Genomic DNA, 12520 nt, shown 5'->3' with positions numbered 1-12520 from the left:
CTTCCCTTCACTTCTTCTTAGTCTGAAAGGCAATGTAGGGTCATTGAAAGGAGCCAGACTTCTGAACCCAACAGACCTGGGTATTAATTGGACAACAGACAACCAGCAGTGTGCACCAGGGCAAGTGGCCTTGTCTCCACTTTTCAAATTGTACAATATGAGTAGTAGTGTACAATACATGTGATATGATACAATACAAATAATAGTCCTTATGCCCTATAGCTATTAGGAGGGATAAATATAGGTAAAACCTTGGTCTTCTAGTGGTTAGAAAATGAACAAACAAATCTGATCCTTCAAACAGTGATGAAGCCAACATTTAACTGTGGTCCAGAGACAGAGCAGAGGAATAGTGTAAACAAGATTACACGGGGTATTTGTTTAAAATGTTTGAGACAATTCCCTAATTCTTAAGACCTGCATGTACTTGATCACGGGGGATATTTCTCAGATTCAGATTCTCAGATTAAACCTCAAAAATGTGAAACTCCACCTAAGGGAGCAGTACCCCTGGGTGTCAGTGTGGGCCCTAGTTGCACATTACATGCCAACAGGCTCACAAAGAAATATTAGGAAGGATTCTCCTCTAATCGCCTTCAATATAACAAAACCATAATTCTTACTGAAAATAGCTTCTCTTAAATATTACAATCAAGTACCATCACAGAAATGGTTTCAGTGTATGTATGACAGTGAGAGAACGTTCTGGCTACCAAGTTTATCCACTGGGCGGTGAATGGACTACAAATGTTTGGCTATTTTGGAAGTCAAGCAATGTTCTGACATTCAGCCCTTAACCAAATGATCAAATTTAGCCTCACCAATAGTGGGACAGCTTATACTCGGGACCTCCTGATACAGAATGTAATGAGAAATAACTCATTAACTAAGCGATAGTCTTCCCCCAAAAAAGTTAAACTTCAATCGAGATATGAGGAAACAATCAGAAAAATCCAGAGTGTAGGAAATTGTATCCAACAGGATTTTTCAACCTTGGCACTATTGTCATTTAGGGCCAGATAACCCTTTCTTGGGGGAAGAAGAAAGTTCCTTGTCTGATATTTAGTAGCATCCCTGGTTTCTTCCTACTAAATGCAGTAGCACCCACCCACCCCCCTCCTATGCACACAAAGACATCTCCAGGCATTGTCAAATGTTCCCTGGAGGACTCAATTGTCCCAATCCCTCACACTCCTCACCCCCATTGAGAACCACTGGTAGAAGACAGTAGGTCTGACCTTGGAAAAAAGACAATGTCGTGAAAAACAAACAGCTACCCAAAATAAAGGATGTGGGGGGAGGGGTGTTATTTTGGAAAACACACCACTAGACATATGACCAGATACATGACCAAAACTCATTTCCTCAATATGAACATGTTTCACTCATAGAGGTCTAGAATGCTAGCAGCTCATCAAAGCAGTGCTGCTTCTGAAAGTGCATCCAAATCCCTTGGGACCTTGCTAAAAGGCAAATTCTGAATGGCAGGGCTGGATGAGGCCTGAAAGTCTGCATGGCTAACAAGCTCCCAATGGGAGCCCATGCGCTAGTCCATGGACCACACTTTAGATGATGTCATGAGGCTTTAAATGAAGATGAGCCTACAGACAAAGAAAGAAAGAATCTAAACTTTACTTCTTGCTAAAGTAGCGTCCATTGTCTTGGTCTGCCTGGCTGCTGTAACAAATACACACCATGGGTTGCTTTAACCAAGGAGTATTTATTGACTTATGGCTTTGAGTCAGGGAGAAGTCCAAAATTGAGGCATTGGCAAGTCAATACATTCTCCCCAAGGTCTGGAACAAGCTGGTGTGGCGGTCCTCAGGGTCCTTGGCTTTTGGGTTTCCGCCTCACATCACATGGTGATGTCTGCCCCTTTCTCTTCCAGGTTCCCCTGACTCTAAGTCTCCAGCTTCTCCTCATGCCTTTTGCTAACCCTGGCTTCTGGTTTCTTTCTCTTTATGAGGTCTCTTCTATTCCAAAATAAGGGCCAAACTACTTTAGTTGCCACATTTTAACTAAAAATATCAACTTCAAAAGGCTCTATTTACAGCACATTCCAGCCCACAGAGATGTGAGTTAATATTAAGAACATGTCTAAAATGAGAAACATAATTCAACATACCACATCCATAAGTTGGTTAATTTTTTGAGCATACATATGTGAGATTGTTGATCCATCTGCAAATTAAGATATAAAAGAAACTTATTTGAGAGTAGAGATGCCTATTTGCTCATCTATTCATTGATATTTTTTTCTTTTCTGCCCTTTTTGGGGAGGAGAGGGAGTAAATATTAATTGGGGAAAGTTGGCTCCTAAGTTTAAATTCAAGATAAAATAGGGTCATTTAAAGAAGTATTTAAAGTTAAAATATTTGGGAAGTTTGCTAATATTATCAAAATACCAACTTGTTCAATGTTTTTACTCTAAAATGTCTTTTTCATAAAAGAAAATCTGGAAATGATAATGTAGAAAAGAAAAAATAAGCCACAGCTCATCATTTAAACTTATTTGCAACTGACCTTTTTATGTATTTTATTCCACTTTCTTCCCTATACAAGTTTATGTAGTTTATGATAGTATGGGGCAGTGTTACTAGCTCAGTGTTATCAGTTCAATTTTATTAGCTCAAGTGTTACCAGCTGTAGTTAGCTCTTCGGACACTCACGCAATATGGCAGAAGCTCCTTTATTTCTTTCTCATGAGAAAGGGCACTCACGGGAAGCAGCTGCGAGTGAGTGCAGAATATAGAATGCCCAGGCTCCTTTTATCTCAGTCCCTAATGCAAAGGAGTCCTTCCCCCAGTTCACCACTGGCTGGCTACTTAGGAGTTACAATCGAGGCTGGGAAACTAGTCAAACAGTGAGTTTTCTATACCTTATTTATCATAATTATTCATTTGCTTTTGACTAATCACACATAAAGGTATGTTAAATCCTTCATGTGTGTATTTATCTGCCCTTGGGGGGGACCAATCAAGTAAGCTTCATACTTGACCAATCACAGATGAAGGAATGTTGAGTCCTTCATTATCATATGTCATTGGGGGTGGGGGCAGGGGATGTGGGCCAGGTTAAAAGGTCAAGACTTAAATTACTTCCTTGTTTGAGTGGATGGAGTTCACCATCCCTTACATGATCATAACTATAATTGTAAATGACGTAAAAAAATTGTAATCACATCCAGTTCCACATCCTTCCTCTCTGACTTCATATCAGGAGTACTGTTCTATAGCATTAAAAACTACTTTGCAAATATATTAATGTCTCAATAATATTCAATAATCACAATCAATAAGCCATCACCAAAAATTACGAAGCATTCAGATGAGTGTTCTTCAAAAAAATGCTCAGAGACAATTTTATATCCATTTCACACCTCCTTGCTGTATTGATCACAGCTTAATCAATTGCTAAAATAAGTGCAAGGCTTTCTTCTGTCTCACCCTGAGTTACCTGAAATTGGACCTCCCTAGGAGATTCAAGCTATAAAACTGTTGGCAAGTTTGGTATAAAAATTCCCCAAAATGCCTCTCCAGCATGACCAAGGAGGGAGCCTGGTATGGCCTGACTGAGCCTGTTGATGAGTGTGCCTTACTTGGAACGTCCCTCTCTGCCTGGTTGCTGCCCCTCCTGATGCTCAAAGTTGGAGAGTGGAGGGTCTCATGCCCACCAGCAGCAGGAGCAGGGGCACTGGCTGCATTTCTTTCTCCTGGCAGAAATGGACCCACCACTCCATCCTGCATCTTCTCTTTTTCTCAATTTCCTACCCTTTCCCCGCCATGAAATGTTTTGCATTCTGTGAATCACCTTCTTAGAACAATTACAGCATGACTTGGATATTATATATTCAAGAAAGAATATATAGCTTCACCACCATGCAACATAAGTCTTAAAGGGAAAAAAAAATAGGGGTTCAACAGAAATTCAGATCATATTGCTGAGTCTGGGCCAGGGCTGGGGTGGTATTGAGGAGAAGAGAAAAGGAAGAGACATACTTCCTATGGTCACAAATTCTCAAGATGAAAACCCATGTTCCCAAAGCAACCCATAGGAGATCACATATGAGCACTGCCTCCTGATGGGAAAGAGACCCTGGGAGGATGCTGTGTGATTTTTCACTGGCTGTATTTTGGATAAGACTGCAAGGGCTGTCAAGGCAGACTTCAGAAAGGTAAGTGCCAATCTTTAGTACTTAAAAATAATAATAATAATAAAACAGGTAGGATCTTCGTAACAGAGTCCAGGAGGAGTTAGAAACAGGGTTAGACAATGGGTAATTGAAGCTGAAGAGATACAGACTGTGCAACAGGACTAGATACAAAAACTCAAAAATGGACAGCACAATAATACCTAATTGTAAATTAATCATGTTAAAACACTGAATGAAGCTGCATCTGAGCTATAGGGTTTTTTGTTTTTTTGTTTGTTTGTTTGTTTTTACTATTATTACTACTTTTATTTCTTTTCTCTATATTAACATTTTATATCTTTTTCTGTTGTGTTGCTAGTTCCTCTAAACCGATGCAAATGTACTAAGAAACGATGATCATGCATCTATGTGATGATGTTAAGAATTACTGAGTGCATATGTAGAATGGTATGATTTCTAAATGTTGTGTTAATTTCTTTTTTTTCTTTCCGTTAATAAAAAAAAAAAAAAAAAAAAAAAAAAACAGGTAGGATCTGAGTAGCCAGAGGAGAAAATGGAGGACATTGAAGAGAAAGCAAATATGAACACAGCCGCTTACCTTTAGCAAACTCCCCCCCCACCCCACCCCCACACACATGCTGTAACAGTCCCCTCTTACTCCTTCTGAACATTCTGTGTCTGCCCTGCCCTGGCTATCTGGCATCCTAGCCCTGCCCAAGGTATTAGATTGATTCTTCATGTAGATGCACTGCTTGGTCCAGGCTCCTGTGTTGGTTTTCAACATTACCACCAACTTCATGGCTGAAAAAAACACTTGTTTATCATCTCAGAGTTCCATAGGTCAAGGACTATAGGTCTGATCTAGCTGCATCACCAGCTCAGGGTCTTGCAAGGGTAAAATCAAGGTGGTGGCCAGGCTGTGCTCTTTTCTGGAACATGGGACCTTCATCCATCGCTGGTTGGCAGAAGTCAGTTCTTCAGGGTTGTAGGAAAGAAGTTACCATTTTCTTCCTGGTTGTCAGCCATGGAATACCTCAGCTCCTAAAGTCCACCCACAGTCCCACGCCACGTGGCCCCTTCCACAGAGTGCCTACGCTTTGAATCTCTCTGACTTCTGGAAGGGCCCAGTTCCTTTCAAAGGCTCACATGATTAGGTCAGGCCCACCAAGATAATCTCCCTTTTGATGAACTGATTAGGGAACACAATTATAGGAGTGGTATCCTATCATAGCCACAGGTCCTGCCCACACTTCGGGGGCTTATCATCAATTCCTGCCCACCACCCTAACCCATCTGGGGCCTCAGCACCCTGAGACCCTACTCCCCACCCAGAAATGCGTCTGGAGTGTACTCCAAATCCAAGAGAGTCGCCTGATCATGTTGGAGGGTAGGGAGGACAGAAATGGAACAATGGCTGCCTGTGTTGGCTGGAGCAAAAGAGTGTGGGAGATAATGAAGACCCACCTCATATCCCAAACTTGCACATGTTAAAATTAATTCTAACCTGCTTTCCTGCCACCCAGTAAAAGTAAACCAGCTTCTATTCCTCCCTATAGAATAGCATGTACTGATTTCTATGATATAGTGAGTGTGTCATAATCTTCAGTATGTCTTATGTTATAGAATTTGTTGCCCCCAGAGCATAACATTTAATACCTATCATTATTTTGAAAGTCTCCTATGGTTGGCAGATCAACGCCCCTCCCCCACCCCAAAGTCCATGTCCTAATCCCTGGAACCTGGGAATATGTTAGGTTACGTGACAAGGGGAAATTAAGGTTTCAGATGAAATTAAGTTTGCTAATTGACTGCCTTTGAGAGGGGGAGAGGACCCTGTATAATCCAGGCAGACCCAGCGGAATCACCAGGGCCCTTAAAAGTGGTAGAGGGAAGCAGGTAGTCAAGTGTCAGAGTGAAGCAATGTGAGAAAGTCTCAACCAACCACTGCTGGCTTTGAAGATGGAATGGGTCATGCACTGAGGATGTAAGCAGCCTCGAGAAGCTGGAAAAGTCCAGGAAACAGATCTCCCTAGCACCTCCAAAAAGAACGCAGCCCTGCCGACACTTTGCTTTTAGCCCAGTGGGATCTGCTCCAGATTTCTGACCTCCAAAACTGCAAAATCATAATTTGTGTTGTTTTAAGCCCCAAGTCTGTAGCTATTTATTTCAGCAGCAATAAGAAACCCACAGACTTCCTAATTTATTTTGAATATTTAATCTGCCTAAACCTATATATAGTCAATCCTAATTTGCTCTCAAATCTATTCTCTCATGACCTTGTCCATGCTGACTTCTTGTGCTGAATCCTAACCATCTCAATTCTCCTTGGGTTCTGATATATTCAGGCAAATCAGGAAGAGACCAAAGTTAGAAACTCCCTGCCCATCCCCAAGGTGCAAAAACAGAAAATGTGTTTTAAAGGAACAGTTTACTTACCTTCCTTCCTCTGCAGACATATCTAAACCATCAGTGGTTTCAAGCATTTCAACAAAGAACTGTTGGGTCAAAAAGACTTTGTTCTCCTGGAAACATGCTTTGGAAAGCAGATGATAGCACTGTGCCTCGGGCTCAAGCAAATGTGGGAAAATGAGCAGGACCAGGAGTCCTGAGAGCCCAGCCCCTTCCAGAGTCACCTTCCTTCTAGGTCCACCTGTGAGGGGAGCCTGGGAGGAGCCAGAGCCCCAGCTGAGGGAGCCTCTGTTGAGAACGAGCACAGTTTAGGCAGTAAATGTCCACAGGTTTAAACGAGGATGCTGCAGAACTCAAGGGATCCAAATAGAGACAAACAATTAATATCCACGTCCTCCAGGATTGGCTCTCACAGAGAAGTTTAATTTCCTTGAAGTTCCATAAAGTCTAAATTCATTCATTATGTTCATGTTTGTACTTGGTACAAAATGTACTTGGAAGTTGATGTTTGTTTCCTAGGGCTGCTGAAATAAATTACCACCTACTGGGTGGCTTAAAACAACTCAAGTATATTCTCTCATAGTTCTCAGAGCCCAAACTCCAGATGTCGGCAGGGTTGCTTTCTTAGGGAGACCCAAAAGAAGACTTGTCCCCACGCCTCTCTCTAGCTTCTGGTGGCTCCGGGTGATCCTTGGCATTCCTTGGCTTGCAGATGCATCACACATCAATCTCCACCTCCATCTCCGCATCATCTCCTCCTCTATGCCTTCCCTCCATGCTGTCTTTTTCTCTTTTTATACGGTCCCTTGTCATGGGATTGAGGGCTCACCTGGATAATCTGGATGCACTCATTTCAAGGTCCTTAATTCCATCTGCAAAGACCCTTTTTTTGCGATACCCTTTGGGGGGCCACTATTCAAACAGAAACTCACTATGAATGCGTGGACGTAGTCTCATCTTAGCAGACCACTGCTTCCATTTGCTTGAGAATTTGGTATTCTTCATTGTAAAAAACAACACAAAATGATTGCCTTCTTACCATCTGAGGAGGTAAAAACCAGGTAGCCTGGACAAGGAGGCCAGAGGTGGCAGCCCACAAGACTCTATAGGACCAAAGCCTGGGCTGAGGAGAAACCCCTGACTGAGAATCCCCTGGGAGCTTGCTCGGCATGTGGATTCCTGGATGCCAGCCCAGAACTACTGAATCAGCGTATCTGGCTGGGGCCAGACAATATGCATGTTTAACAAGCTCCCTCAGCGATTCTTCTGCACACTGAAGGCTCAGGACTCCTGGTTTAAGTGTCTAAAGCAGAGATCCACAACGGCATGGGGCAAAGGTGTCACAAAACACCCCTTAAAGTTCCCGGGCCAGCAGACATTGCCAGTGGGTCTTTAGAGAAAGCCTGAGGGTCCAGAGTATGGCCTACAGAGAGCTGATCTTTTCCATGAGATGTGAAATAAACACTCTTAAGGTTTGCTAACCACTGCCTCAGAAGAGAATGGGATGGAGGGAGAGAGGCATAAAGAGAGAAAGGAAGAAAGAAGGGCCTCAAGCCATCTGCAGGTAATACAATAGAGCATTCTCTCTGCCATCCTCGGCACTCAGCAGCTTCCTCTACTGAATGCAATGATTCTTGTTAGGCTGATGACAGGTACCTCCCACCAGGCTGCTTCCCCTGGGGGGACATGAATGGTGCAATTAGGAGAGCTGGTCCCGTTCATGGCTTTGGTGTGGGTGAGAGAGCATGGAGAACGCTAAAACCCCTAGAGCTTGACAGCATTCCTCCACACAAAAGTTTGTGCTAGCAATCATAATAGGAAAGCACATTGGGAGGGGCATGTCCAACGGTAGTGCTGTTTCTCATTTGGCGATTCTTCCATGGAACATGGGTTTATAATTATTATATGGAAATATCAACTTCTGTTCCTTTTTCAAACAGTCCACCTGTTAAGGAGCAGTAGCTTCTGCAACTGTGGTTGGGAGTCAATGAGTAATAAAAATGCACTCCTGGGAGGTCGCAGGTTGTTGCAGCCCAACCATGTGGGAATTCTAGCCCATGTGCAGACATCCCTTTGGACAGCATTCTGTGGAAGACGACAGAGAGAGAAAAGAGGGTTTGAGGGTTTTTAATTCCATGACTCCCTCCCCTAGGGCTCTTCAATACTAACCCCAGATCCACTTGTTCACACCAGGGGAAAGGGAGAATTGACGATTCTAGAACACCAGGATGTGGCCGTTTCCCTCAATCTGCCCACTAAGCTGTGCCATGGTGTGGGGGCCTCCATATCCTTCATGTTTTCCCACCTTGCTCTGTATCCTGGGAGGCTGACCCATAAGTCATGGTCAAAGACCTCCCTTGTCTCCAGCTTCGGAGGGTTAGGCCAAAAGGAGGAAGCAGCGGGGGACTGGAAACCAGCAAGAGACGGGTGAACGAGATGCTGTGGGCTGCCTGGGTCCTATCTAGAGGCCCTACCCTCTCAAGAGGCCCTCTCCCTATGTAGCAACCAGGCCCCTTGCAGCAAGCAGCCCCTCACCCCTCCTTGCGCATTTAAACTACCTCCTCTTTATAGATTCCCCAAATTCCTCTGAGCAGTCAGAACTACATTTAAACAGGATGCCTGCCCCCAGAACAGGTAAAACTTCATTTGGCAAGATAAGACAAATTCCTGCAACAAAACCCCTCCCCTAACTGCTCATCTGCCTCTGTAAACCCAGCTTCACGCCCTTCCCTATTTAAAACAACCAATCATTTACCTTGTCTTTAAGTGTCATCCTGTCTATAGAAACTGATGTTAACCTTTTGTCGGGGTTCAGACTTTCAGAGGCTACTCGGCTGAGCCCTATGGCCATGGATGAATAAAAACCTACTTCCTGAAACTTCAGAGCCTCAGCCCCAGTTTGTTCTGTTTCTGCATAACGTTCCTGGAGGCTTGCAGCCTTGTCCGTGGTTTCACGCAACATCTACAGCTTTCTTCTCTGGGTTCTCTCCTCTGAACCCATCTCAGCTCCTTCAGTCCTCGAGGAACACATACCACCAGCTGTCTTAGCCTCAAGATTCATAGGGACTCAGCTGCCTGCCAGGACCCTGACATATGACGTTCAAGGCCAGCTGTGCACAATAGTCAAGGTTTCTTTCCCCAGCCCGGATGTTCTTTGGAAAGGGATGTGGGGAGGACAAGTGCTCCCTTTAATTGTGATGTGCTCAATCATCCTGAGGGATCAGGAAGCTGGCTTATTAGACCAATATTTGCCAACTAATATTTGCTCCTTATATTGCCCATTAATCCCCCCAAGGGCCATCATTCATTTAGTAACACCACATAAAATAAGGTAAGGAGGACACATCACTGACCCTACTAGTCATACCAATCAGTATGTATTCGATAAGCATCAACTAGAGGAATGCTAGGGGATAACTCTGTGCCTCCTCATTCCTTCTTCTTACAGTGAACATTACGGCTCCAAAATGGCCCAAGTGCAGTGGTTCAAAAAACAAGCCAAACGGACCTGGACAAAACTTTTCTCCAAAAAAGATACACAAATGGCCAAAAAGCACATACAAAGATGCTCAATACTATTGGTCATCAGGGAATCAAAACCACAATGAGAAGCTGCTTCACATCTACTAGGATAGTTAAATGAAAAATAAAAAGCGTTGCTGAGGCTGTGGGGAACTGGAACACTTGGGCATTGTTTGTGGGAATGTAAAATGGAGCAGCTGCTGGGAGAACAGTATGATGCAGTCTCAAAAAGGTAATCATAGAGTCACTATATAAGCAGTAGTCCCACTTCTAGGTGTGCACCCCAAAGAACCAAAACCAGGGTCTCAGACTGCTGTTTGTACACCCATGCCCAGAGCAGCATTATTCACATCAACCAAAGGTGGGCACAAGCCAAGGGTCCATCAACAGATGAATGGGTACACCAAATGGGGTATGTACAGACAACAGGCTATTTCTCAGCTATACAAAGGAATGAGGCTGAGATGCACGTTACCACATGGGTAAGTCTTGGAAACATTCTGTTGAGTGAGATAAGTAAAACACAGGACAAGTATTTAATGAGTCCACTTACATGAAATATCTAGAATAGGGACAGAAAGTAGACTGGAGGTTACCAGGGATTGAGGTGAGGAGTGTTGGAATTAAGTGTTATTGCTTTGTGGGTGCAGAGTTTGTTGGGGTGATGGCGAGTTTGAGAAATGGATAATGATGATGATGATGGTAGAACATTGTGAACGTAATTAACGCCCACGTATTGTACACTTCAAAATGACTAAAATGGCAACTTTTATGTTATGTACATGTATATATGTATAAAATTTCTCACCACAATAAAAAAAAATTGCAGGTGTGTGAAGAAAAAAAAATCAGCTCAGTGTGTTTCCAAATTCTCCTCTCCATCAGCAGGCACCTACTAAAACTAGCCATTGCCATCTGGCCTCCTGGATCCCCAGCTCCAGCTGATGGCTTGGCCCCATGCTTGGGCCTGTGTTAGGAAGAGATGCTGGTTCTCAAATCAGTACAGCCTTCTCTAAGTGAAGTAAAACTACAACAAATAAGAAATTTGCAGAATAAAGTTAGGAGTTCCCTTCCCTTGCTGACTATCTCTAGGTGGAAATGTGATGTTTAAAATCCAAGGGTCTGAAGCTAGTATAAATATGCCATTTGGTCTTCTGAACCTCCTCTGGTCACTACTGCCAGCATACAGCCTACTGTCATGCAGCCCACCGACCACTGGAAACTGTCCCCTCATTACAGACAGAATCAGCAGAGGGGATGGACTCTAAAGCCAGCAGCCTGGGTTCGACACTGGACTCCACCAGCTGTAGACCGTTTACCTCCCTCTGCTGTTCCCTCCTTTACTAATTGGAGACAACACCAACCACTGTGAAGGCTGCTTATAAGGATTAGGCAAGTCAATATTTGTAAAGACTTGGCAAAGAGTCAGGCGTATAGGAGGCATTAGACATTTGTTAACATAGTCATGCCATAAAGGGCAAGCATCTCTGGAGGAAAACTGTGGTGTGTCTTCTATGCCATCCCTAGGTGTGAACGCAGCTCTCTCTTGGATGGGATCAGGGCATGGACAAGGTGGCTTGGCTTCCAGACTCTTCCACATCCACCAGCAACAGTGGAGAGGGGAATGAGAAAGACGCTGACTCAGTGACTCCTGCCTGGATCTGCCCCTGACTTCAGTCATAGCAAAGAAGGGAATCTTGATGGCTTCCAGCCCCCATTCCCTGGGAGGAAGACCTAGGGGCAGAGGTGGCCCACTGCTTTCACTGAGCTGCCAATTCACAGGCTAGGAGCCCTGGCCACATACTTGTCTCTGTGCACTCTTCTGGCTCCTTCTAGTACCTGGCCCCTAACATCCAATCTTACAGCAGCTCTGATTGCCAACTAGACCTCCAGGTTCCCCTCTCAGATTCCAGAGAGAGTCTCTATGTGAGCATTTCCTTTCTGGGTACTTCTTTCAGTGGAGGTGGGAAGTTAGGAACTAGGTTCTGGCATGGGCTTGGGTCATTCGTTTCCTGTTTGCTTGGTGAAAGAAGGAAAGGATGGATTTCACAGAGTGGCTGCATATCCCCTCCCAGCTCAGCACCATATCCCCTGTGCCCCACCACTTCTCGGCCTTACAGCACCCCTGGAGGTGTGTGCAGGGATCCATTCTGACCACCAATCAAGGGGTGCAAGGAGCAACTTAAAGAAACTCCTACCCCATGGCAAGGTCAACTCCAGAGAAGGTTAAAAGCCGTCATAAAACCTCACAGAAGGGGACAGGGGGGAAGATGGCAGCATAGGAAAAGAGAGAATTTAGTTCATCCTCTATAGCAGCTAGTAAATAGACTAGAACTGTCTGGAACAACTGTTTGGGGGACTTCCATGACCAGACACGCATTATGCACCAGTCTGGAATGGGTACAAGGGCCAAGATCACACAACAGACCTGTGAGT

General features: G+C 44.1%; 1 long non-coding RNA gene across 1 annotated transcript in view; it reads right to left on the bottom strand.

Annotated features, from left to right (window-relative positions):
• Positions 1-1161: 1161 nt before the first annotated feature.
• Positions 1162-12520, bottom strand: part of LOC143670297 (uncharacterized) — a 117733-nt gene continuing 106374 nt past the window's right edge. The window contains exons 2-3 of the long non-coding RNA XR_013169320.1: positions 6590-8647; positions 1162-2181 (exon numbers count right to left, since the gene is read on the bottom strand). This is a non-coding gene — a long non-coding RNA (uncharacterized LOC143670297). The remainder of the gene's footprint in view (positions 2182-6589; positions 8648-12520) is intronic.

This window comes from Tamandua tetradactyla, chromosome X (assembly GCF_023851605.1).
Source record: "Tamandua tetradactyla isolate mTamTet1 chromosome X, mTamTet1.pri, whole genome shotgun sequence".
In the NCBI taxonomy this organism is placed as follows: domain Eukaryota; kingdom Metazoa; phylum Chordata; class Mammalia; order Pilosa; family Myrmecophagidae; genus Tamandua; species Tamandua tetradactyla.
The sequence above is the reverse complement of the archived record's forward strand: the minus strand, read 5'-3'. Positions and strand labels throughout refer to the sequence as shown.